The sequence below is a fragment of the Tiliqua scincoides genome, chromosome 7 (genome assembly GCF_035046505.1).
Source record: "Tiliqua scincoides isolate rTilSci1 chromosome 7, rTilSci1.hap2, whole genome shotgun sequence".
NCBI classification, from domain to species: domain Eukaryota; kingdom Metazoa; phylum Chordata; class Lepidosauria; order Squamata; family Scincidae; genus Tiliqua; species Tiliqua scincoides.
The window spans coordinates 26,334,274-26,360,394 of NC_089827.1; the positions used below are offsets into that span (position 1 = coordinate 26,334,274).

Consider the following 26,121-nt stretch of genomic DNA (forward strand, 5'->3'; position numbering starts at 1 on the left):
ATGCCGAGGAGGAGGATGGACAGCCAGGGAGACGGGCTGCGGCACCCACGGAATGCCCAGGTATTGGCTTGGCGGAAGAGGAGGGGAAGGAAGCTGGCTGGTGCAGCCCCCATGCCAATCTGCAGCACGAGCCTAGGTGTGTCTACTCAGAAGTATGTCTCATTGTGCTCAATGGGGCTTGCTCCTGGGAAAGGGTGCATAGCCTTGCAGCGTGAGAGCCCAAGCATGTCTACTCAGAAGTAAGTTTCTTTGTGTTCAATGAGGCTTACTCCCAGGAAAGTGTCATAGCCTTGCAGCCTGAGTAGACAGGCAGAGGAAGGGCTTTGTGGCTGCAGTCCTCTCCACACTTTCCTGGGAGGAAGCCCCACTGCCTCTAATGGGACTGACTTCTGAGTAGACAGGCACAGGAGGGGCTCTGAGGCTGCAGTCCTCTCCACACTTTCCTGGGAGGAAGCCCCATTGACTCTAATGGGACTGATTTCTGAGTAGACAGGCACAGGATTGGGCCCTGAGGCTGCCATCCTATCCACAGTAAGCCCCATTGACTAGAATGAGAGTTACTTCAGAGTAGACATACCTAGGATTGGGCTCTTAATCCTGGCAGAGATATATATCTGCATCATTTTCACATGCTAAGGGCAGGTGAAAAGGGATTCTCCGTGTGTACAATGTGCTGTCCAGCCTTGCCAGAGCTCCTCCTCATCCTTCCCCCACAAGCATGCCCTTCGCCAGCCAGCATTTGCAGCTCCTCTCCAGCAATGCACAGCAGCTGCTCAGGGCAGCACAGAACATACAATTGCATGCCAAGTGCCTTCCCAAAGACACAAAGTATTCTGATACCTGAATTAAACCATATTTAATCCCTTGTTTGCAAACGTAGCTGTTTCTATGTGCACCTAAGGACCCCTCTCGTGTAAGACTTCCTTTTTTGTTCTTACTCCCACAGTTGCTTAGAGTAATTTTATTACATGGAACTCATGAAAGCCATTTTCTGGAATCCATTCACTGCTTCCTCTCCTCGAAGTAGTGCCACACTACATACTACACGCTACAAATGCACCTGTACAGTATTTTTCCCCATGTGTAGAAAAAGTAGCTAGGGGGAACGGGATGTGAAGATTGGCAGCCCAATCCTATACATGTCTACTCAGAAGTAAGTTCATCTTTAGGGGGGAAGCACATAAAAAATATTTTATTTCTCCAATAAAAAATGGTTTAAAAATAAATAAATAAATAAATAAATTGTGAGTTCCTGCACCTTTTTATTTACAAAAAAAGCACTGGTCATATGTATACCAAGCAACTTTTCTTTAAAACAACAGGCCTTTGTTTCCTCATATGGAAGCTTCTTTCTCCATGCTGTCATAATTTCAGTAAGATACTGTGTGAATACAGCAACTGGGGGAGACTCACTTTTTGTGCTGTATTCTTGCTACTCTTGCAGCAGTAGAGAACAATTGGTTTAGTTTGCAAGTGCTTTGCTAGGCAACCATGGATAAACTTCTTTGTACTGGGCTGCAAATACACCTGAACATTTGCATTTGTTGTCCTTTTACATTCTGAGCCTTTCCCAGACTGTTCACTCTGTCAGTTTTGATGCTGAATCCCTGGGGAAGTCAGTGAGCAGGTCACTTCAGTCTACATACTTAACAACTATCTTACTTTGTATTTGATACAGATCTGTGCCTTTATATTGGACATTTACCATTCCAGACCTTTACATTCTGTCTCTCTTTTCTCATGTGCCTAGACCTCTCCCTCCATGCCATCATCCTGATCCAGATCAGACCCCCATGACTCCTATTTAGGGGGAGAAAGCAAGTGTATTGGCAGTGCCAGCATGAGGTTGCTGGGCCCCTCAGGAAAAGACCTGCACTTGGACCCCCACTGTGCCCTCTACCCCTCGATGATACACTGGATGCTACCACTGCCTGAGGATTCAGGAGCAGTGCTCCCTCTAAGTTTTTTCTTTGCTGTGTGGAGCCCTACAGTGGCTGTTGCCATCCAGAGTGCTTGGTGATGTCATTGTTATCACAGACCAGGAGAATCTGACTGTTGTGGGAGCTCAAACACTACCACCTGCACAATTCAGCTTGGCCAAGCCTGAGCTCAACAGTTGCTGGCCTTGGAGTCACTGCGCCTGCCCCCTTGTTGTACATAGCAACCTTTTTCAGTTGTGGGGCTACGCTGCTGCACACCTTACAGGGAACATTATTTGGGAGCCTACCCACCTAGGCCCTTTTATACATGCACCTTACCTGGCCAACCCATGTTACAACCCATGCGTATACCCCCTGCGCATTAGGTCCTATAACACTCATCACACAAGATGTAGGATGACTGTTAGGCAGCAAAATGCGTGGCACACAGAATCCCCTGTCTGTTCCATGGGAAATTTTTTGTATAAAGAAATATTTTTGAACGTTTATTGGCCATCAGTAGTTGGCATCCATCTGGACTCAACCTACTTCACCATTGGCAAGAAGGTAGAATCTATCTGCTCTGCAAATGTTCCTAGCCAGACTTGTTAGTCACTTCCAGGAGCCACCTGGAACTTGCCCAAAGGCCAGTCAAATCCTGGAGCCTAGACTGAAATTGGCTGTTGTCCAAAGCATTTTAACAGAGTTGCACTTTAAATAAGTTAATGTCTTGCCATTGTCTGCAAAATCCCCATTATAGTCCAGAGATCACAGTTCTTTCCTAGACAGGAACTGTGTCACAAATATTTGGTCACTTGCTACAGAGATGAGATTTTCTAACCATGTCATCTGGACCCCAGATATTAATTTTAAAGCACTGAGTCAGTCTGACATTTTCTGTCTACCACCTGACTTGTAAGAGAGAACTTTAATACTCTTATGATATCATTAATAATGACAATGAGTGGAGGTTCTTCAGCATGAGCCAGACTACTGCAAGATTAAAGATCTCCCTACGTGCTTTTTCTTAAGAATGGAGACAGTGACAATATGTAACATTAGTTGGCTCCTATTCTTCATTGGTCAAGGTTAATTTATCTACATATGTATAAAAAGCCAGCTCCCAATATTCAGTCATGTTCTAGCATGACAGAGACATAAAACCCAGAGCAAAGTTGTGCAGATGGAAAGATGGGGCTGAGGAACAAGGGCAGAGGTCTCGTTTAGCTTCCAGCCCAATGATGTCCTCAAGTACACCCGTTGGCTGTCTCCAACAGAATAGTATTAGCTATGGGACAAGCAGCAATGGGGACAAAACTGGCCTGTACCTCTAACAGCAGGTAGCCCAGCTCAATTGACAGGGAATCCACAGAACTTCAATGTGTATCTCACAGCCAAAACCTATGCAGGATTAGGCTCCCAGGCAAGGAGCATGACTTGCAGTGTCATAAAATGGCTGCTGATGCCATGCGCAGTGCTCCATTGGCAGCCATTTTGCATGTGCTCCTAGAAGAGGCAGCAGAGCCACAACTCCGCCACCTGACCCTGTCATACCCACTGGACCTGGTAAGTCAGTGGGGAGGGCAGGGGTTAGTGGGAAGGGTGAGGATAGGGACATAGCTGTGCAGGGAGAGGGAGGAATGGGAGGTGGGTAGGCAGCAAGAGGGGGTGGATACAATTCAGTGGTGCATGCCAGATACTATACCCTCCATTGCAAAGCTCCTCTCCCCTTTTCTCTCTACAATATGGCATCAAAACTGGTGGCATGTATTTGAAGAAACCCATAGTTGCTGCAAGACAATATTGTGCTAAACAGATTGTGCTTTCTCTCAGTGGAAAGCAATTTCTTATGTCCATAAGAACATGCTGTGTGGCATACAGCTATAAATGCTGCTAATAATGCTTAAATTTAGGGGCAGCCCAATCCTAAGTTTCTTGGTGCCTGTGGCTCCAGTAGCACCAAAATGGCAATCGCTTGATCCAGTGGGTGCTGGGCTAGTACTGGGAGTCTCCCCAGGGTAAGGGAGCATTTGCAACCTTACCCCAAGTAATGCAGACACAGTGCCAATGGATCTCCTTGGATCTGCGTCTGCTTTTTAGCAGGTGCAGAGACAAGGAGGCTTATGTCAGGCTACTTGGGCCAGGATACGATGGGTAGGATACTATTCAGTAGCAAAGTCTGCCACCCTTTCCACCCCCTCCCAGGCACAGCCCTCCTCTCCCTCCACCCTGTTCTGCCCACTCCCCACCTTGCCACACCTTGAAAATACTCACTGCTGGCTGGCTGGTGCTGCTGGCCTCTCCTCTCCAGGTGCTGCAAATGTTCCAAGCTCTCAGGATTGGGCTCTTAGGGCCCTATCCTATCCAACCTTGCAGCACTGGTGCAGCCATAATATAGCCTTGAGGTGAGGGAACAAATGTTTCCATACCTTGAGGAAGCCTCTGTGACTACCCCACCACCACAGCATGCAGTGCATGCCCCATTGGCAAGGCTGCACCAGCACTGCAAAATTGGATAAGATTGGCCCCTAGTAACTTAAATGGATCTGCTTTCTATCTTTTAAAAAAATCTACATCATGACTCATGTATCTTGTTTTGAAACAAGGTACAAGCGCCATGAATCATGCTACAGATGTTAAAAATAGAAAGATCAATTTCAGATACTAACTACAATTTTAACATTACCAACAGCATAATTCTGTGCCACAATGTTGTTGTTGTTGTTAACAGTATTTATATACCACTTTTCAACTAAAAGTTCACAAAGCGGTTTACAGAGAAAAATCAAATAACTAAATAACTAAATGTATATTCATTGTACCTTGAACATTCTGTATCAATGAAATATGCATGGAAGCATTCATTGTTTTGCAGCTATGTGAATGCTACAGTTACGCAGGTGTCCAGAATATGGTAGTAATCATAGAATTCCACTTCCTGAGAATCTGTGTTCTTTTCAAATTAAAAAATGGATATTTCCAGCCCAGTCGTTCCCAAACGTTTTAGTACTGGGACCCACTTTTTTTAAAACAATGCTCTATCAGCACCCACCAAGGTTTACTAGACTTTTTTAAAAGGAGCTCTAACAAGAAATATTTTATTTATTTCTCAGTAATAATAGCCAGAATAAAGACCCTCAAACACTTATCTTCCTATATTTGCACATGCTTGCAAACTTCAGGAGCTCAGCTCCTTGCAGGGCAATTAACAGCAATCTTGCAAACTGCAGGAACTGAGCTCTTTGCTGCATAATTAACAACTACAGTTTCTGATGTTTGAATAGCCTCAAGGCTTGAGGCAATTAGCTATCTGGTCTTTCCATCACCCTTTGGCAACCACCAAAAATCAGGTCATGACCCACCAGTTGGTCCTGACCCATAGTTTGGGAACCATTGTTCTAGCCCAGTGGTTTTCAACCTTTTTTGTCTCATGGCACACTGACAAAGGTCTAAAATTGCCAAGGCACACCATCAGTTTTTTGACAATGGAAAAGGCACACCATGCTGTTGGTGGGGGCCCCACATCCCCCAAAGGCCCTATTAATAAATGACCCTACTTCAAACTCCCACAGCACACCTGCAGACCATTCACGGCATACCAGTGTACCACGGCACAGTAGTTGAAAATGGCTGTTCTCGCCCATATGGCTGTGAAGATATTTTTGAAAGGTGACTGAAAAAATGAGCCTCAATGGTAGGGGACAGGGCTTCAGTTTTCTAGCCCTTCCCATGTCTACTAAAACCAAAATAAATTTGCAAAATAGCTAAAAGGGCCAAATTATACAAAATGTTATTCTGGTTTTAATAGACATGGGAGGGCCAAGGACATTAAAGTTCCACTCCAGTTATTGAAAAACCTGTTTCTAAAATCAAAAGCATGAACATATGTCATAGAAATGTTGAATTGGATTCATCAGGATGATGCCAGTATTAATTTGTTCCTGATCCTTTTTTTTTTTTTTTACTTTTTCAAATAATGAAATGCTTCATTGTAATATTATGAGGAACATTTCATTAGCCAGTGTTTCTGACACAAATAAAAATGGTTGATGAAATGTATGAGATAGAAGTCCTAGTTCACAGATGAGATCACAAACTTCTAGAAAGGGCTTATACCTCCTCAGTGCTGATGCTGAGAATATTTATTTAAAAAGAACCTACAAGTGAGATTTGTAGCTGCTGCCTACAGAAGCTCAGAAGGCATGAGAAGTATGCAGCCAGGAGGATGACTGAACTATGTAAGGGGAATCATCTGGAGAAAATGAAAGTCCTATGAGTTTCCTCATAGCACAATACTTGTAAAAACCCCTATTTGAAAAAATGTTTATGGCCAGCCTGCCGATATGAACCATCTTGAACCTATGAACAAGGTGGTATTTAAATACTGCAATAAATAAATACATACATTGGATCAAGTGCTACTTTCAAATGTCTTTAAAGGATGCTTTCAGATATGTTAATTTCCTATAAGCATACTGATAGTGCAGTCCTATGGGGAAGTTGTGCCGACATTGCGACTATCGGTTATCTGAAGCCTATCCAGTGCAAAGGGAAGGGGGAAACCAGAGTCTAGGCAATTGCATGTTGCTGTAGCCCTCCCAGCACTGCCACCAGCATCCATGGAAACTCCAACACACAGCACAATAACTGTGGAATAGCAGCCTGATGTCAGCCAACATCATCCCAATGTGATAGATAGAAACAATTAGTTCCCTAGCCCCAATGCCAGCTGCCAGAGAACTACAGGTGAGCTCTCTTTATCTGTGGGTTTGAAACCCATGGATTTGACTTAGTGCAGGTTCCAAACCTGCATTGGAGGGTCTCACTTGACTTTCCAGTTGTGTCCAGGAGGCTTTCTGAGGCCCAAAGAGACTACACAGAAACTGGAAGTGCCTTTCCAACACCGGGGGGGGGGGGGGGAGCTCAGAGCACACCCAGCACATGGCTGGAAGGTGCTTCTGATCTTGTCCAGATGTCCTCTGATGGACCCCACCTGCAGATTCCATTATCTGCAGGTTTCAGTATCTGTGGGGGGCCATGAATGAATCCTGAGATATATGTAGATAGATACTGAGGTCCAATGAACCTCATTACCAAGAATTCAAGTTCCCTGATGCCTTTCTCACAAACATACAGTTCTAAGAAATACCTTTTTGACTGCAGCAGGGCAAGTCAGAGAGAGGTTGACCTTCAGAGAGGGAAGCCATATGACATGAGCAAGGACTGCTGGCAAGGATTGCTGGCACCTGCCACACAGTAGCTCTGCCATTATGCTACCCCCTCCTTCCCCTGTAACTATCTGCCTTACACAACATAAAAGCAGAGGACAGGTGACTTGTGACCAACAAGGAGCTTCCTCCCACTATGAGAACCCAAGGTGTCTGAAAGTGAGGATGATGCAGGCCCTGAGCCCTGAAAGGCCCTTCCTCCCTCCCCTGCAGAGTCCCACACTAAGGCCAGGTGAGATTTAAAAAAACTAGGGTGGGGAGGAGGGACCCCTTTCTGATAAAGTAACAACAAGTATGATTAGGCTGACGTGTCTTGCATCTGTGCTGGAAAATATAGGAAGGTGTGGAACTCCAAGCATATGCAACTATCAGTGCAATCCTGAGGTGCCCACAGGTTAGCGCAAGTCCCTTGCTCCGGCCCAGGAGGGTCACAAATGTGCCATAAGGCACGTTTGCGCCTCCTTGGGAGGAAGCTGGGCCAGCGCTCAGAGGTGTGCCGGCCTGTGGAGGCTGACACAAGCCTCTGCACCGGCTTCCTCTGCAAGGTTTGTGTCAGCCCAGTTGGGCTGACGCAAGGCTCTGGGGTGGGCGGGAAGGAGGCGTTCCTGGGCAAGGGGAGGGCAGGCAGTGGACACCCCCAGGGTTGGGCAGGTGGGCAGCAGGAGGTAGGGTTCGGATCCGGCAATTGGGGCTAGGATTTGGTAGAATCTGGCAGTCAAGCTGCTCCACTCTCCTTGGACTTGTGCCACCTCAGGAGGTGGCTCAAGTCCGAGGAGACCCATTGGGGCAAGGGCGCCTTACCCAGGGGTAAGGGGAAAAGGTTTCCCCTTGCCTCTGGCTGAGCCACCTTGGGCCCTTATCCTGCACTGGATACAGTGCAAGCCTCTTGGCTTGCCTATTCCAGTGCAGGGTAGGATTGCACCCTATGTTAGCGAAAGCAGCACATACTATTATAACTTGCAATTGATTCAGCTGTTGAGACAGGACATGCCCACAGCCAAACCTGTAATGTCAACCACATGCACACTGCGACTTTCAGGTACTAACCTAGCATGCAGAGTGGCAGTGTCCCTCTGGGCCATTAGACCTGAATTAGCTTTCAGTGCCTATCAAGCTGCTGCCTCCAGCTAATCAGAACAAAATTACCTCTCCTTTGTATTGTGCCCCATTTTGACAGTAAATATGCTATAGTAATTAAGCCATCCTAAAGAAGCACTATTACAGCATTATTAGCATTTCATATACAAATTTTTCTTCTGGGGGGTGGGGGCTTTTAAACTTTGATATATTTATATCCTTTTCTGCATTTCAAAACACAGATTCTTTTAAAACCACATGCAAGTCTTTTTTCCTATGTATAAAAACCAGGATTTGTACAACAGTCTAATATTATTTCATATTGTAATTACACAGTCTAATTACATGATTGCATGTCTTTACACTAATTGCACAATTAAATGTCATTATAGCAATTACACGAATACATTTGAATCAATTAAGAATTGCCTTAAAATGCATGGGCAATTCACACAACAAACACACATTAAAAGTGTCAGGAAACCCCACAAAATCCATATTATGCTTCTGTTATATCTTGCTTGCTGGGGTTCCATCCCTTGTTTCAATGTCCTCCTTTCTTCACAATTTCCTTTGTTGGTATTGGTGTAACCTTAGGTTTTACTGAACCCAGAACAAATACAGTGTTCACAACAGAAATAATCATGTGGGGAATGTAGGGCAAACACATTTCAGGTATGGGATTTACTATATTGCCTTTGATGCTTCTTCAATCTGGCCAGAGTCTGATGTGTGAAAACTGATAGCTGTACTCACAGCCTTCTGAAAATGTATGATTTTTGAAGTTCATCTGATGGAAGAAGCAATTTGAAATAATACAAATGGCACTTGGAGCTTCTGATAAAGTCAGTAGATTAACAAATACACAGTCTTGAAAGTGTAATGACTTTACAGTGACTGTACACAATCATGGTACTGGAGCAGTAGATTGGATTTCTTTGTGTTTCTCTCCATATGAACCTCTCACATGCTTTAAGCCAATCTTGGCTTAAAAAAAAAATCACTAATACAAATTCCCACAAAGAAGATGAATCCATATGAGATGAATGGTGCCTTGTTCAACTTTAACCCCATAAGAAACTAGATCAACCCTAATTGTCTTTTGAATAGCCAGTAATTAACAGTGGACCCTACTGGATGAAGTGTTAAACACACAAGACAACAAATGGGTACCCTTACCTAATGCTAACTCCTCACTAACTCCTCACTAAATGCCATCTGAAGATTTCAGGATTCTGTAAGCATACATGTGAATGAGGTAACACTTGGAGCTAACACTTAGAAGTTTTCACCATAGATTTGTTATTGATTTCCATGCCTTAAAACTGTGGCAGGCTCAGTGGGCCATGGAATCAACTCACTTCTTTCTTTTGTAAACTACCTAATGCTAACTCCTCACTAACTCCTCACTAAATGCCATCTGAAGATTTCAGGATTCTGTAAGCATACATGTGAATGAGGTAACACTTGGAGCTAACACTTAGAAGTTTTCACCATAGATTTGTTATTGATTTCCATGCCTTAAAACTGTGGCAGGCTCAGTGGGCCATGGAATCAACTCACTTCTTTCTTTTGTAAACTGCTTTGCGAACTGTGTGTTTAAAAGCAATGTATTGTATAAATATATTGAATGAATGAATGAATGAATGAATGATAGTATTGGCAACCTTCAGTCTTGAAAGACTATGGTATCGTGCTCTGAAAGGTGGATGAATGAATGAATACCAGAAGCAACCTGGCAAGAGACACAGTTGCATGGGGCATGACTTCTCCACATTGGGCCACAGATAAAAGAGCAGCCCCTGGATGCCAGCTCATCTTTATCTGAACTCATCAGCTCTAACCGGCAACAACCGGTCTTTATAACAGCTGGAGTGTATTATTTCAAACAACCGGCAACAGCTCTAACTGGCAAGATGTGGTCGCCACATCTCAAAAAGGACAAAGTGGAAACAGAAAAAGTGCAAAAGAGAGCAACTAAGATGATTACTGGGCTGGGACACCTTCCTTATGAGGAAAAGCTTCGGCATTTGGGCCTCTTCGGCCTAGGTAAGAGACACCTGAGGGCGTCATGATTGAGACATACAAAATTATGCATGAGAAGGATAAAGTGGATAGAGAGATGCTCTTTACACTCTCACATAACATCAGAACCAGGGGACATCCACTAAAATCGGGTGTTGGGAGAGTTAGGACAGACAAAAGAAAATATTTCTTTACTCAGTGTGTGGTTGGTCTGTGGAACTCCTTGCCACAGGATGTGGTGACGTCATCTGGCCTGGACGCCTTTAAAAGGGGATTGGACAAGTTTCTGGAAGAAAAATCCATTACGGGTTACAAGCCATAATGGGTATGTGCAACCTCCTGATTTTAGAAATGGGCTAAGTCAGAATGCCAGATGCAAGGGAGGGCACCAGGATGAGGTCTCTTGTTATCTGGTGTGCTCCCTGGGGCATTTGGTGGGCCGCTGTGAGATACAGGAAGCTGGTCTAGATGGGCCTATGGCCTGATCCAGTGGGGCTGTTTCTTAACAAGGGCTAGGGCAGCCATTTTCAATCTTTTTCAGCTCAAGGCACACTGACAAGGCACTAAATTGTCAAGGCACACTACCAGTTTTTTACTTAATTTACTACATTACAATTAATTTTTAATTAATATAATTAATGCAATTAAATCATGACAAACAAACTAACAAGAAGCTTGGTGAGGAAAGTATATGTGATTCTGGAAAGGAGGAAAAATATTTTGAAATAGGGTGATCAGATGTTATTGAAATGTTATGCCAAAAAGTGTTGGCAAAGAGAGGTCAGATGGAGCACTTAGTGGAGAGATGTGGGGTGAGGGGCAATGAAGAGGCATGAGTGAAACAACTGCAGGATTCAGCTGGAATGGGGAGGAACAGTAAGAGAGGTGCTAAATGTGATTATGAGATGGAGGCAGGATGTGCCTGTAGGAGAGAGAGGTGGGGAGAGAGAAGCTCGTGTATTTGAGAAAAAAAGAGTGCAACCAAAAGCCCCATCCTAGGCATGTCTACTCAGAAGTAAGCCCCACTATAGTCAATGAGGCTTACTCCTAGATAAGTGTGGATAGGCTTGTGGCCCAATGCCCTTCCTCTGAAAGGCAAAAGGCAAGGCAGGGAGGATCACTCAAACCTCCTCCAGGCTTCTCTAGCTGCCCAATCAGCACACAGAAGAGGCAACAACAGACTAAATACCCAATCCTAGGCATGTCTACTCAGAAGTAAGCGCCATAATAGTCAATGGGGCTTACTCCCAGGTAAATGAGGATCGGGTTGCAGCCTTCCTCTTGCTCAGCAGCAGGAGATGCAAAGCAGCTATGGCTGCTCCTTTTTCTTCAGCTGCCGCGTGAGGGTCAAAGCAGCTGCTTCTCCGGTGCGCAGGGCTGCTGCCTGTCTCTTCTCAGCCTGAGCCTGCCTCTCAGCACGCTGGTGTGCTGCAACACAGCAGTTGCAAACCATTGGACTAGGGGAATGAGATGGCAGCAGTTCTTACAAACTTCCAGCTGTTCTGGTCACTGTTGGTTTCTGAGGCAGGCCTGATGTAAATAATCTCCAGGAAAATGTACTAATATGTTTGTGTAAAATCACCACTGGGAAGCTGCATGCTCACATTGGCTCACATGTTACTTTCTCCTTGCATCTGTGGACAGGGAATCCAGTGCCATTGCTGAGGACTTGGGGCAGAGTTCTGCACTGGACCCCCACGTACCAGTGCCTTCCACCTATCTCACAATGGTTAATTGGAAGCTACTACTGTACTGAGGGCTCAGAGGTCAGCCTAACCAGTTTGGTCTTCTGGTCCGTGTGAGTCCTTAGCCAGACCGACCAACCTTTGACACTGCCCCTAGTAGGACCATTTCATGTGGAGAAGTCTAAGCCCATATGAACCAAGCTATAGATTCACAGATATGCTTTTTCTGAACACCATAGTGGTACTATTTCCCCTGGGGGTTGGGGATAAGAATAGGCCCTCAGTTTGGCTGTACTTGTCGTAAGAGGCAACTAAACAGCCACCGGGTAGATGGGGCTCGTCAGCCTGGGAAGGCAGCTCATCTGAGAGAAGGAAAACTCTGATCCCAAACCTCCACTGCCTTGTAGCTACATCCAGTTATGGAAAAGGCTTCAGGAGTCAACCTTGAGGCAAAATCCGGAGCCGGAGTCCCTGAGGCAGTTCATGGCTGAACACAGTCACGTTCTGGCAACTCCTGCGACGCCGCTGGAACCAACCGTATTGGTCTCTGCCTTTCCATTGGACCATTTCAGTGACGTGGAGAGGGGGGATTTGCTGCATGGGAAACAGTCTATCCTCCATACCTACTTTACCCAGGCTTCGCGCACTGGAGAGGACACTCTGTTCCAGAACCACCATTCAGAGCGTGAAACCATAGTCTTCCGAGACTGAAGAATGCCAACTCATAGTGGTACTGTGTTACAATAGCTTGTTATTCATACCAAATTCATCCCAGTGCAATTGAATGTAGACCCAGCTCTTTAATAAGTAAATAATCTGTAAAGATTTCTACTTCTGAAATGGTGGTTTCTTCTCCATGAATCCTAAGGAAAGTTATTTTGGCCTTTGCTTATCACTGAGCATTACTGTGAAAAGCTCAAGAAACAGGTCCCCAAAGATAAGTGTATCTCTTTTCATGGGGCAATTTTTCCTTTTCCTGAAGGTACCAATAAAAACCTCACTCAAGATGAAGATGCTGTCTACAGCTTCACTGGCTATTGTTTGGTTTCATGCCATTTGTTCTCTTTATGAGACGTTTTTGCAGTTGTATAATCTATTTGATGACAGACATTTAGATCCTTCTCAGATGTAACAAAACCCAACCTTTTCCTGTTAGCAGAGCTGTAGTCCCAAACAGTTGGCACCCCACATAACAGAGAAGAAAGTAGCTACAGAGTATAACCCTCCTTTTTCCCATTCTTCACTGCCACATTAGGGAGGAAGATGGAGGCGTGGAAAAGTGATGACCTGGAAAGCAGGAAGGGAGCTGACATACCTATAGCATCTGGCACTTTAAAGAGCTGCTTTAAGAGCCAGTTGAGTGCTTTCCACTCTAGTGCATGCACTGATTGGTACTGATTGTTAAACCCAGGGCTTTTTGCGTTCCAGCACCTTTTTTTTTGCATTCTGGCACCTTTTTTGGCACTTTTTTTGCGTTCCGGCACCCCCCCACCTTGTGCTCCACGTTTTTTTTAAACTGCAGGCTAGGGAGGGATTCGAACCTCTGACCTCGTGCTCTACAGCCCAGCACTCTCTCCATTGGGCTATAGGAAAGCCTGTAGTCAAAGTGCTCAGAACTAATATATAAGGTCTTGAGCCCAGCTAGTGGCCATCAGCGCCTCAAGTATTAGTTCCAAACACTTTGAGTCTAAGAGTTCCTATGGCTCAATTGTTAAAGTGCTGGTCTGTGGAGCCAGAGGCTAGGGGTTCAAATCCCTACAACAAGGGGTGCTCAATAGGTGGATTGCGATCTACCGGTAGATCGGAGGCAAAATGAGTAGATCGCGGAGCCCTGTCTCTCCAAACTGTTAATATGTCAGTTTTGTCTAGTGACTAGACGAAACTGACATATTTAGCTGACACTAAACTGACACTGAAACTGACACTTTAGCTGCTCTTCAGGCATGCAGCAACAAAACTGAGGAAACTGACTAGACTCCAGCAGGGGCTCCATACATTAAAGGGGGTGTCTGTCAGACGCTTCCTTCCCCCCTGGTAGATCTCCGGGCCTTGCTGGGTTTCAAAGTAACTCTCGAGCCAAAAAAGTGTGAGCACCCCTGCCCTACAAGGAAGAAATTTTATTTTTTTTAGGAGGGGAGGTGCTCCATGGCTGCAAAATATAAAGGTTGGTTGCCAGTTGCCAAAAGGGGGGCCAGCTGAGGCTGCAAAACCCCTCAAAGTTCAGCTTTGAAATAAATAAATAAATAAACAAACAAATAAATAAATAAAAGATTAACAAGTTGTGAGTTCCTGCACTTTTTTTTTTTTTTTTACAAAAAAGCACTGGTTAAACCTTTTGTAAAAAGAACTTTTACCAATACAAGAATATGGCACATATTATACAAGAATATGGATGGATTTCTGCTGTAGCAAATGATTGCAGATTTCACTGCAATAGTTATGCTACTGTAACAATAATTATTGTTGCTATTATTTTGCATCTCTGTTGCACTTTAGAGTCTTCATATACATTATCTTATCCTCACAACAACCCTTTAAGGTAGGTCTGTATTACTTTTCCTGTATTTTGTCAGAAAATGCCTCATCCTGGTTTGACCGATTGAGTTAATGGCAGAAGCCCTGTTCAGACATTGCCTCTCCTATGTGCTAAAAGTAACATTTGTTATGCTGGAGAAATCTTCATTTGGATCCTTAGTCAGCTGGTGAGCTTAGGCTGAGTGTGTTTGGGTTTGCGTTAGCCTAACCTTTCTCTCAAATCTCTGAGGATAAAACCTATGTACACAACTCTCCAAGTTCCTCAGAAAAAGGGATGTATATGTGACAAATGTGTTATGCAGAGCAGGGCTGTTTATCCCCACCACTGTGGTAGGGCTTGTCTACGAGTTGTGCAACCAAAGGCATGTCACTTCCACAAACAGCTTACAAACTATATTTTTGACAGTAGGGGAAAGGCCAGGATACCAAACAAAAACAGAAAGCAGGGATGTGCACTCAATGGACACAAAGCATCACCAGACCCAACAAATAAGAAGAAAAAGTACCTTGCCTTTCTGCACTGCTCCATTCTTTTCCAGCACAGCCAGTGAGTTAAGTAATACACACACTTCATAATACACAGGGAAGTAGCTAGCAGCCAATTTGCTGCAGTCATGGCTGACTTCCAATTAAAAATGAGCAGTGACATTGGTAGGGGGTACAGACAGCACTGGGTGATGCGCCTGGTGTGTGTGACACAGCTACTTGCCAAATTTAAAAATCTTGGTATTTGAGTAATATCATCATATTATAAATCAATTGATACATAATTTCATGCACAATGCAATGAAACAAACTGTATTGAAATATCTCTATTCTATCAAAAGTTATAGCCAAAACCCGGTGGGGGGGTGGAGCAATGGAATATCACTACCCCCATGGCCTGGGGTGTTGCCCTGCCCACTGCATAGGAGGAGGTCCATCATAGGGGTGATGTGCTGGCCTCCCTTACTGGGTGACACAAACCCTAGTGATACCACTGAAAACAGGCAGGGTGCCTGTGTCCACAGTCTTTGATGTACAGGTCCAACCTTGTTATACACGGATTTGACTCAACACAAATGGCCCCTGCAAATGAGAAGGAATGTGCTAATCCCTGGAGAAGGGAAAAAATGCGCCCCTTTAAAATCACAGTTTAAAAAACTGCTTTTTACTTTTGTAGAGAGCTAGTCATGCAAGTGATTACAGGTATAACCATTATCCACAGATTTTTCTATCTTAAGACAGTGAGAAGGGCTCTTTAAATTAAAGGAAAACAGTCCTTTAGCAATAGCCTGCTTAATGTGAGAGAGGGCAGCCAGCTGACAATCCATAAATCATTCTGTCTCTACAGGCACTCACTCAAATAAACCCCTCCCTTCCCCCTGAGCAAAGAAAGATACTCTTTGCTCTGGGTGAAGGGAGGGGCTCACTCAGATGGCCTTTCTAAGTGCCTGGAGAGAGACTGATTGAAGGATTGTCTGCTTAATTGCTCGGTCTTAACATCACAAAGGTCAGCAAGGCTGTTTTTAAATCACCGCATCAAAGGGACTTTGTTATTTAAATTGATTTGCTTTAGTGCATTTTTTGCCATCCACCTGAGGGCCCAATCCTGTCCACCTTTCCAGCACCTGTGTACCCACAGTGCAGTCCCAAGGTAAGGAAACAAATGTTCCCTTACCTCAGTGGTATTCAAACTGGGGCATCGCAAGGGCCCAGCCTGAGGGTCCTGGTCCCTTTCCCCTTAAGGGGTGGGGGCAGCCAGGAGGCAGGGAGGAGGCAACAGCAAGATCCCCAGGATTTCGCTGCTCAGTGGGGCTGCAGGGGCTTGGTGCACTTGCCCAAGCCCCCTGCAGCCCCTCGGGTGTGCGGGGAGCCCTGCCTGACCTTCGGCAGGGCTCCCCGGGTCAGGGAAGGTGACAGTGGAGTGATCGCGCCCCATTCCGCTAAACCGGAAGTAGAGCGCGATTGCCCCACTCTCACTTTCCCTGACCCGAAGAGCCCTGCAGGCACTCGCGCCCGGCTCCCGGCAGCCAGGGACAGCTGCTGCAGGAACTAGAGGGTGCACCCCAGTCCCTGCAGCCCGGTCAAAAGGGAAGCGATCGCGCCCCAGCGGGGTGCAATCGCTCCGCTGTCACCTTCCCTGACCCGGGGAGCCCTGCCGAAGGTCATGCAGGGCTCCCCGCACCCCTGGGGGTACTGCGGGGGGCTTGGGCAAGTGCACCAAGCCCCTGCAGCACCCCTGAGCAGCGCAATCCTGGGGATCGTGCTGCTGCCTCCACTCACCCCCATGAAGACTTACTGCGGGATTCAAACTCCCTGCGAGTTTGAAAACTGCAGCCTTACCTTGAGGAGGCCTCTGTGATTGCCTCCCCACCACAGGATGCAGCACATGACCCATTGGCACCAGTACTGGAAAATTGGCACCAGCACTGGAAAATTGGATAGGATTTGGTCCTGAGTTATTAGCCCTCGTGAATAATGAGACTCAACCTGTATATGTGATAAATAAATGTGCTATGCAGAGCAGGGCCATTTATCCCCACCACTGTGATAGGGCTTGTCTATCCAATCATGGTTAGGCTGCAATTATGGCTGGCTTCCAATCAAAAACAGACAGAGCAGCTGGCTTCCAATGGAAAAAAGACAGAGTGCCTGCATCAGCAGGCAGAGTTGCCTCTGTTCTGCTCTAAGAAAGTCATGAAAAAGCAGGGAGCCCATGCAAAGGCAACAGCTTCTAAAGCACCAGGGGAATCAGCTATCCAGTTGTCTCAGGGGGTGTGTCTGAGCTCCCCCTAGCTCTGAGTGGGAAAAGAAGAAGTGAGTTTTTAAAATTTATTTCTGGAGAAGGGGTAGAGTGTGTATGTTTGTGTATCAAGGAAGATAAGATCCACTGAGACTGAGCTGAGGGGGGAGGGAGAGTTTCATGTGTCTGTGCCTCCCCAGGCCTCAACCTCACTGCATGTCACTGATAGAAAGAGACGAGGAGATGAAGAACACAGGACAAAGGCTCGTGCCCATATTTGCACCCTGATCCTGTGCATGTTTACAGATGATAATTTCACTTAGGGTGCAATCCTAACCCCTTATGTCAGTGCTTTCCAGCACTGACATAAGGGCAATGCAGCTCTGAGATAACGGAGCAAACATTCCCTTACTTTGAGGAGGCCTCCATGAGTGACACCCAACTGCAGGATGCAGCACATGTCCCATTGTCACTGCTAGGCCAGTGCTGGAAAACACTGACATAAGGGGTTAGGATTGCGCCCTTAGGGCCCAATCCTATCCAGTTTTCCAGTGCTGGTATAGCCGTGCCAATGGGGTGTGCACTGCATCCTGTGGTGGAGAGGAAGTCACAGAGGCCTCCTCAAGGTATGGGAACATTTGTTCCCTTACCTCGGGGCTGCATTGCGGCTACACCCATGCTGGAAAATTGGATAGGATTGGGCCCTTAGTTGAGCGGAATTTATGTTGAGTAAATGTGCATGGGATCATGGCTTCATTTCATTTGGGGAAGAGCTTTTTTTCTTTTCTTCCTGCCATTTGCCCCTAAATTAACAATAAAATATGCAGCATAAACATTCATACAAGTGTTTTCCACAGCTTGGCTGTTTCCAAGGTGATTTCCCAGCAATGTCTTGAGAAATTAAGAGAAATTAAGTATGATGTTAATCATCTGGACAAGGGCACTGACTAGGCCAACACTAGTCCCCATCATTGAGTATTAAATTAAGTGTATTTAGACAGTTACCAGAGGTTAGGAGAGAATGAGGGGGAAACAAAGGAAAGCTTAATCATCCAAGAACATGGTACAAAGAACAAGACTGGCTAGATCTGTCTGCCTTCCTGAAATGAAAGCAGTTATTCACAAGCGTGGTGGCAAAATTAAGTAGCAAATGTTACTGATTATTATTACCAGCTGTAGCAGTCAACAGTGGTGGACCTCCCCAGCCTTGCGCCCCGGGGCAAAGTTCCGCAATGGGTAAAGGGAGTAGCCCCACAATGGGGCTACTAGATTCACCTCTACAGGTGTAGATTCACCTACACAAAGGTAAGAGCCTTTGTGTCAGGCGCTGAGCCTGATGCGAAGGCCCAGGATCTGGTGAAGCGTTGCTCCACTGGTCTAGCCAGGCAGCACTGGGCTAGCATGGGCACTCGCCTACGTTAGGACTCACAAAAGTACTTTACGGCATGTTTGCAACAGTGCGCGCCGGTGGTAAGCCGGCACATCAAGCTCAGGATTGGACTCACACCCACTTAGCTTCAGCAATTCTGCAGGTTCTGATATGCCTCTGCCTTTTTCTGGGCCCTGTTTTGTTTTCCTTTTCGGACTGGGCACTTCTAAAGTAAAAGTAAAGTTTTTGTTGAAGTTAGAAGACTGAATTATCTGTTCCAGATTTAAATAGGAACAGATAGTCTTTACCCGGAGATAATCTGCATGTTATCAACTTTTAGGCCAAGAATGTGTTCTTTTAATATAAAAAGATTATCCTAGATAGCAGAAAACCAAAGGAGGACTGTAATCAACTACCTTTCATGTGTTCTTTAGACAAAGGATTTACATTCAAATGCAGTTCATAGTATGTTTTCTATTTCTAATCCTTTGAAAGTCAAAGCAAACAATGGTCTGCAAAAATTATTCATAAAATGTTAAATACCTCAAGTTTATCTTTGCTTTCTTTCTGTTGTACATAATATTTCTTTTGTGAGTATGTGTTTAATGTATTTGTGGTGAAGTATGACAGTGTAAATATTCTGCACCCTTTGTTGGCTTCATCAAAGCCAAGAATTATATTGGTTTCACTTTGGGAGATAATTTCAGTGAACCAAGTGGGCCAATACTCATTTTGAGCCACTTTATCACGGATACAGATTTTCATGTGTTTGAGCTTGAGCTCAGAGCCTGCTTTCTGTCAGGACATCAATAATTTAAGAAGCAAGAGTGATAAAAATATATATATATTCATACTTGGTTATGGGGGGGTAGAGTTTATCTGAAAGGAGTTCCACATTCAGTGCATATAAACTTGATGTTTTGGAATTCAAAAATAATAGTAGTTATTTTCCCTGCCATTTTTTTTCCATCAGAAAGTAGTTTCCATTTTTTTTCCCATAAGAGACATTGTGCCTACAAAGAGCTGCGTGACATATTAAAATTCAACTAGTGCGAGGCACAGAGGTTGAACAGTACCTCAAGTCTATGATGCAGCTACTGAAGACAAATAACTGTCAGGAGGAAAAGTATTATCCTGAAGTAGGTTAGTGCAACACACTTTTCCACTCACTTGCAACACACATAATAGGTTGTATTTCTGATCTGTACATATAGAGAAAAACTGTAACTAGAAGTTAGCTGTACAATAAGACTTGTTTTGTGTGGTGTCTGTATGCTGGGTGAACAAGCACACCATAAGGAAAGCAGTTATTTTCATAGGCAAGCACATTGTCACCAACCAGAACATTCTTGCTTCATCTCTACCAACCTGAAAATCCCTTATTCATTTCTTTGGATCCAATTTTTGGTGGAATGCTTAGCACTGAGCAGGGCCTCCAATGAAAAGATGGGTGATGGAAAGATCATGTAACTAACTGCCTCAAGCCCTGAGGATATTCAAACATCAGATAGCTGCTAATTGCCTTGCAAAGCATGCAGCTCCTGCAGTTTGCAAGATAGCTGCTAATTGCCCTGCAAAGAGCCCAGCTCCTACAGTTTGCAAGGAGCTGAGCTCCTGCTGTTTGCGTGCAAATATAGGAAAATAAAATGTTTTTTAGCTGATGTCCCCCTAATAAAGAATTATTTTTTTATGCCATTAAAGGTTGTTGAGTTGAATTTTTTTTAAAAAACCTGAAGATTTTATGTTTTTTTTATTTGGGGGAGGAGAAATGGGAAAGGAAGGACAGCATTCATTAAATTCATTAGGGCTGCTTCATTATGAGAAATGGATGAGGTTTTTTTGTAAAGAAATACAAATATTATTGTAAATATAATAATAATAATAATAATAATAATAATAATAATAATAACTAGGTATTTATATACCGCCTTTCTGGTCATCGGATTACTCCTCTGACTTTATTCAAGGTGGGCAGGCATTTCTAAATCCCTCAAGGGGATTTTTACAATCATAGAGGTTCTCTCTTTCAAGAACTAACAACATTTCAGAATGGATCTTCCTGGTTTGGTCTCACTGCTGGCCTTCAGTTCTCCCACACAGGCTGACAAGCAGCTCCATCTCACATAGAGGACAGCCAAGACGCTTCTTGCTCACACCAAGAGCAGGTGGAATCACTCAGCTCAGCTTGTCAGCTGCCTCAAGGTCTCGCCACTCTCAGCCAGTTCAGGGAGCTGCCGGTGTCCTCGAACTGGCGACCTTCTGATGTTGTCTTCGGGCTAAGGAAGGCTCTACCCTCTAGACCAGACCTCCTGCCCAAGAAATATTTCTTCTAGATCCTTTTTTTAAAGTCTGGTAAATGCCTCAATGGAGTGTCATTTTTAAAAGTGGGTCCCAGTACTGTACTAAAAGACTTGGGAACCACTCCACTAACTGATGTGAAGCCAGGAATACACCTCACTAAGGCATGAGCTGAACCAGGATAAGACAGGTGAATTCACAGGAAAGCATTTTCTCTGTCCTCCCTACTTGGTGCCTCCAGTGGTCCAGATAATCGGGCATTACATAGCAAACATGCACAAGTTTCAGGAAGAGAAAGAAATTCTTAAGTCAAACTGCAGTACAAGTTGAAGTACCGTTTATCCAAAGGTTGCCTTGGCTGATGCAAAGATGTTGATTTGATAAAGTGGAGACCAAATTGTTGATTTGCACACTTCTTTGATACCACTCTGGATTTGTTTGCATAGGAGGTAGCAGCTCCCCTATGGGAGTGACCCCAGCTAGGTGTTTTTTCCCCCCACATGCCTTAATAGGCTTCAGTAGTGCATGCTTTAATCCACCTAGAAAGGCTGTGGCAGTCCTATTTCTACACCAGCTTCATAAGTAATGAAGAGGATTGGAGATTGCCTGGAGGGCCAGATCCAATGGAGTTAGCTCCTTAGCACTCTCTACACATCAAGATAGTGCCACTCCTTAGAACAACATGGACTGGAGCAGAAAGAATGGAGAACGTTTCTGCTTGTGCTGGAAACAAGAGTTGACCTTGGAAATAAAGGAAGGTTAAGATCTGCATCCTTGTGAAGAATGCATAACTTAAGGGTCCACAGAGAGAGAAGCCGGTTTGAAGACTCTGCAGGCTGCTGTAATAACTACTAGGGCAAGAAGGAGACCTCCTTCAGAAGTTCAAAGCGAGGGCCTCCAGAACAAAGTCAAACTGCTGGGCAGGGGAAGTGGTATACTACTAGTTCATCATTCATAGTAGTTCATAGCACTTGTTCACAGCAGTCTTGAAGAAGCATTAGTGTGGTGATGGAATCCGCTATCCATCAAAACTAGCCCTGACCCTAGCATTGAAAGTAAGCCCTTATTATTTATTAAAGGAAGTAGAAGTACTGTATCATTTTATACATTAAATTGCTTTTTAGACAGCAGGTTATTTTCTTCTTTTTTAATATGACAGTATAGTAGTCTGTTCTATGCACTTCAAATTCCTTCTTACGTTGGCAAATCCACACTAAGTTTGCCTTCTTGCTCCCAGGAGCAGCTGACTTAGGTTTCACTTTTTTGAATATATCAGCCTGATTATTCACTGGCGCTGAATATCCATATAAAAAGTCAACTATTTTTTTTTAAATGCCATCTTTTTGCATATGGTTCACTGACCTCCTTTAAGGTCAGAAAGCTGCCCCATGGTCAAATGGGATGTTCTTGGATACTTCAATTTATTTCCTCCTGTAGATCCCATTTTATTTCCCTCCTCCAGACTTGCTATCATCTTTTATTGCTGCGATGCTATTCCAAAAACCCTTGTGGCCTGAAGCATCTCATTTTCTTTTCACTTTTATCTTGATTAATGTCCTTCATAAGTTTTTCACTGGTGTCAATTTGTTGCATAGTGGTTGCCCTAGAAGACACCTCACTGTGGAGGCCTCATTCAAGGAGCATCTTCTGTTGACTTTCTTCTTTATCCCACCTGTGCCTCTGGACTTTTTTGTAATGACCCAGGCATTTTAAATTGATCGTCTCATTAACTTTTTGCATTGCCTTTGTTCAAAGATGTTCCACAAGTTGTTTTAATTGCCATTAAATCACAATGTTTAATTGTAAATCATTTAACCAAAACTGTACAGGGTTCACCACAGAAAGATTTACAGCTAGCATGTTTAAAATGAGCAACATGTGCAGTTATTAAAAGGATGGCTCTTTATGAAAATCAAGAAAATATATTCTAGTAAACTCTACTAGGCAAGATAATGATTTTGGTTCTTAGATCTTTTCTTTTCCACACTAGGGCCCTTTAATATGACTGAGGCTGCAATCCTATACACCATTTCCTGCAATCCTGTACACCAGTGGTTCTCAAACTTCCCAGGAGATTTATTCCTGGGGTAATTGTTACTGAAGGGCAGATTTATCATTTCCTGTTCCCTTCCAGTCAGTGGCATTAGCATTGCTGAACAAGCATTTTCTCTTCAGGAATGGGCCCTAGCTCAGTGGTAAAACACCCGATTTGCATGCAGAAGGTTCCAGATTCAATCCCTGACATCACTCAATCTTCAAGAGCCACTGCCAGTGCAAACCATACAGAGGTAGATGGACCAGTGGTCTGACTTGGTATAAGACAACTTCGTATGTTCGTTTTACTAGACACTTCCTCTTCCATGTTGGGAATTGGCCCTTCACAGCCCAATCCACTGCAACTTCCTGCATGGTGATGCAGCAGTATCAGTGTGGCACCTGCTGAATCCTGCAGGCAGTTTTGGCCTCAGGAGGCCTCCTTGGGGTAAGGGAACATTTGTTCCCTTGTCCCGGGCTAAGCCTCAGCAGGCTTGATGTCTCAATTCAGACCTTCACCAACAATATTGCCAGTGCAAGTCCATGTAGACCTGTGAAGGTGGATCAGACCCAGGAAGGCCAGGATTTGGTGGGTGCCACTGCTGCCAAACCCACCCCCTTCCCTAGTTCAATCCACCCTCCTTCCTGCTGCCACCAGCACCCCTTTCCACCCTCTCCCTGCCTCCCCCCCAGCCTCTGCAGAGCCTCACCTGAGGTGGCGGGCATCTTGCATCTGTTGCCATGTGGACCCAGCCACTTGCTGCTTCTAACACTGTGTTCCACTGGCATAACACACCCTTTGGATTGGGTCCTTAATTACTTCTTCTTTGTAGCCATTGTTGTTCATAGTTTTTAATTTCCTTTTTATTAGCACTTAATGAGTTTTAGTGAAAAAAATGGAATGAAAAAGAAGTTGCTCTGGCTGTAAAGAAGGATAACTAAAGGACCAGCAGAATAACTAAAGGACCAGCAGAAGCAGTGCCAAAAATGAAGTCAGCAGTGCAGAAAGGTAGAACATCACCATTCTCGTCACTGGTTGTCTCACCAACCACTCAGTAGCATTTGCCCAGTTCACACAGGACAAACAGGTACTGCAGTTGCATTTAAAATCAGAAAAATCCCCACAAACTAGGCATTAAGAAGATTAAACAGGTGACAGGAGACCACGGTTTGGCAAAAATGTTGCCTAGATTCACTGTAATAACCCACTGAAAGAATGACATCTTCTAATCTGCTCCCTACCTCCTCCTTAGATTAAACAGAATATGTGCAATGCTAGTCCATGATAGCTGTAAAATGGGTATTAATCCATGAGTACACAGGACCCTGACTGAGGCTTTTCCTGCAAACAGTTTTCAAGTCTTTTTTTTTTTTTTTGCATTGCTTTCTGTTTTCTTGTATATTCTACTACAATGATTCACAAACATTTTAGCACCAGGACCCACTTTTTACAATGATACTCTATCGGAAGCCACCCAGGTTTACCAGCCTTTAAAGAAGAATATTTATTTATTTATTTGTTTGTTTATTTATTTATTTATTTATTTATAAGTAATAATAACCAGAAAAAGAAACATTTATTTCCCTATAGAGGTGGGATCTCGACAGCCACTGATTTGGCATCTACTGATTTGACTCACCACAGATACTGGAGTCCACCTTTAAATGCCTTGAAACAATGAAAAAAGCACCAAAATCTCATTTCCTACCTTCACGCTATTAAATAATTATAATTTCATTCCAGTATTCATCTCGTGGCTGAATGCTGTATAGCATCTATACCAATGTATTCTGGGGCAACAATGGAAGAGCAAGAAACCTGGAAGTGGGTCTTTAAAGCTATTTTTCCATTGATTTGGTATTCACTGATTTTTTAATCCACTGAGGAATCCAGAACTGAACCCCAGTGAATAACAAGGCACAACCTATATTTACACATGCTTGCAAACTGCAGGAGCTCACCTCTTTACAGGGTAATTAGCAGTATCTGGGTTTTGAATAGCCCGAGGGTTATTAGTTGAATAGCCCCAGGCAATTAGTTATCTGACCTTTCCATCACCAATTGGCAACCAACCAAAAATCAGGTTGCAACTAACCAGTGGGTCTCAATCCACAGTTTGGGAACCACTGTTCTACTGTATTCTGGAGTTGAACAAAAGGATGATGGTTTCTGTAGTACTTTCGACATATGTATTTAGTCTGCAAAGTATCCTGGAGTATCAGCTAGAAGGACGTGTATTCATTACTTCTGCCCTTCTTATATCTTTCTTAGGCTAGAAGTAATTATTATTTCTGAATTTGGCAGTATGTTTCATTTTGCATGTAGCAGTAGTACTTTGGGGGGGCAGGGTTGCATCTCTAAGGGACATTCTCTGGCTGCCATGAATAATCAGTAAAAACACATCAGTTGCATCTGTCCCACTTCTAACCAAGAACACATGCAAACTGAAAGAAATTGGGACAGTGTTTTCTCTACAAGATCCAACCATAACAGACTGATTTCCTGCTTGTCAGATGCAGGTAAATGCTTTTCTGCCAAGCAGAGTCAGGATGACAAACACAACTTTCAGCTTGAAATTTTTTATTAAGATGTCATGAATGTGAACATGTTGGAGCCGCTGTGTCAGAAGAGCTTGCGGGGCAGGGTGAGGTCCTGAAACACACTGAATGACTGGTGTATATAAGATGGACTGATATCTGAAAACTAATCAGAGTCACATTAATGATGTTAAAAGAGTTTGGTGACTTTGTCAATTATTTCAGAGCCAAAGTGCTAGAGATCAAAAAGGAGCACAACTGGTCCTCCACCTACGGAGCAAACAACAGATTAAGCCATCTCTGTCAGTAAAGACAGTACCTGTACCTGACAGTACCTCTGTCAGTAAAGAAAGTACCAAGAGAGAGTCATCCAGACTTGAGGAAACTGGGTAACTCAGCATATACTTCCAGCAGAACCTGCTCAGATGCTTGTGCCCAGCTGCATAGTAGCCCCAAGAATCACCGAACTTACCACCAGCATGTTAACATCAATTTAGATGAAATGTCCCTTGGGATGGTTCATCTGCAGAACCTCACTCTTGGCTTGCCATCTGAAATTGATGAGCAAGTTGAAATCCTGAGATCGCTAGCCCCCAAAATCAACAGTCTATTGATCAGTATTAAAAGCACAAACAAAAGAATCTGAAGAGTTCTCACCACTATGGGAAAAATGGATTTTATCAAACCA

General features: G+C 44.1%; 1 pseudogene; it reads left to right on the forward strand.

The window, feature by feature from the left end:
- Positions 1 to 26,079, forward strand: LOC136657103 (synaptosomal-associated protein 29-like; annotated as a pseudogene).
- The last annotated feature ends 42 nt before the right edge of the window (positions 26,080 to 26,121 follow it).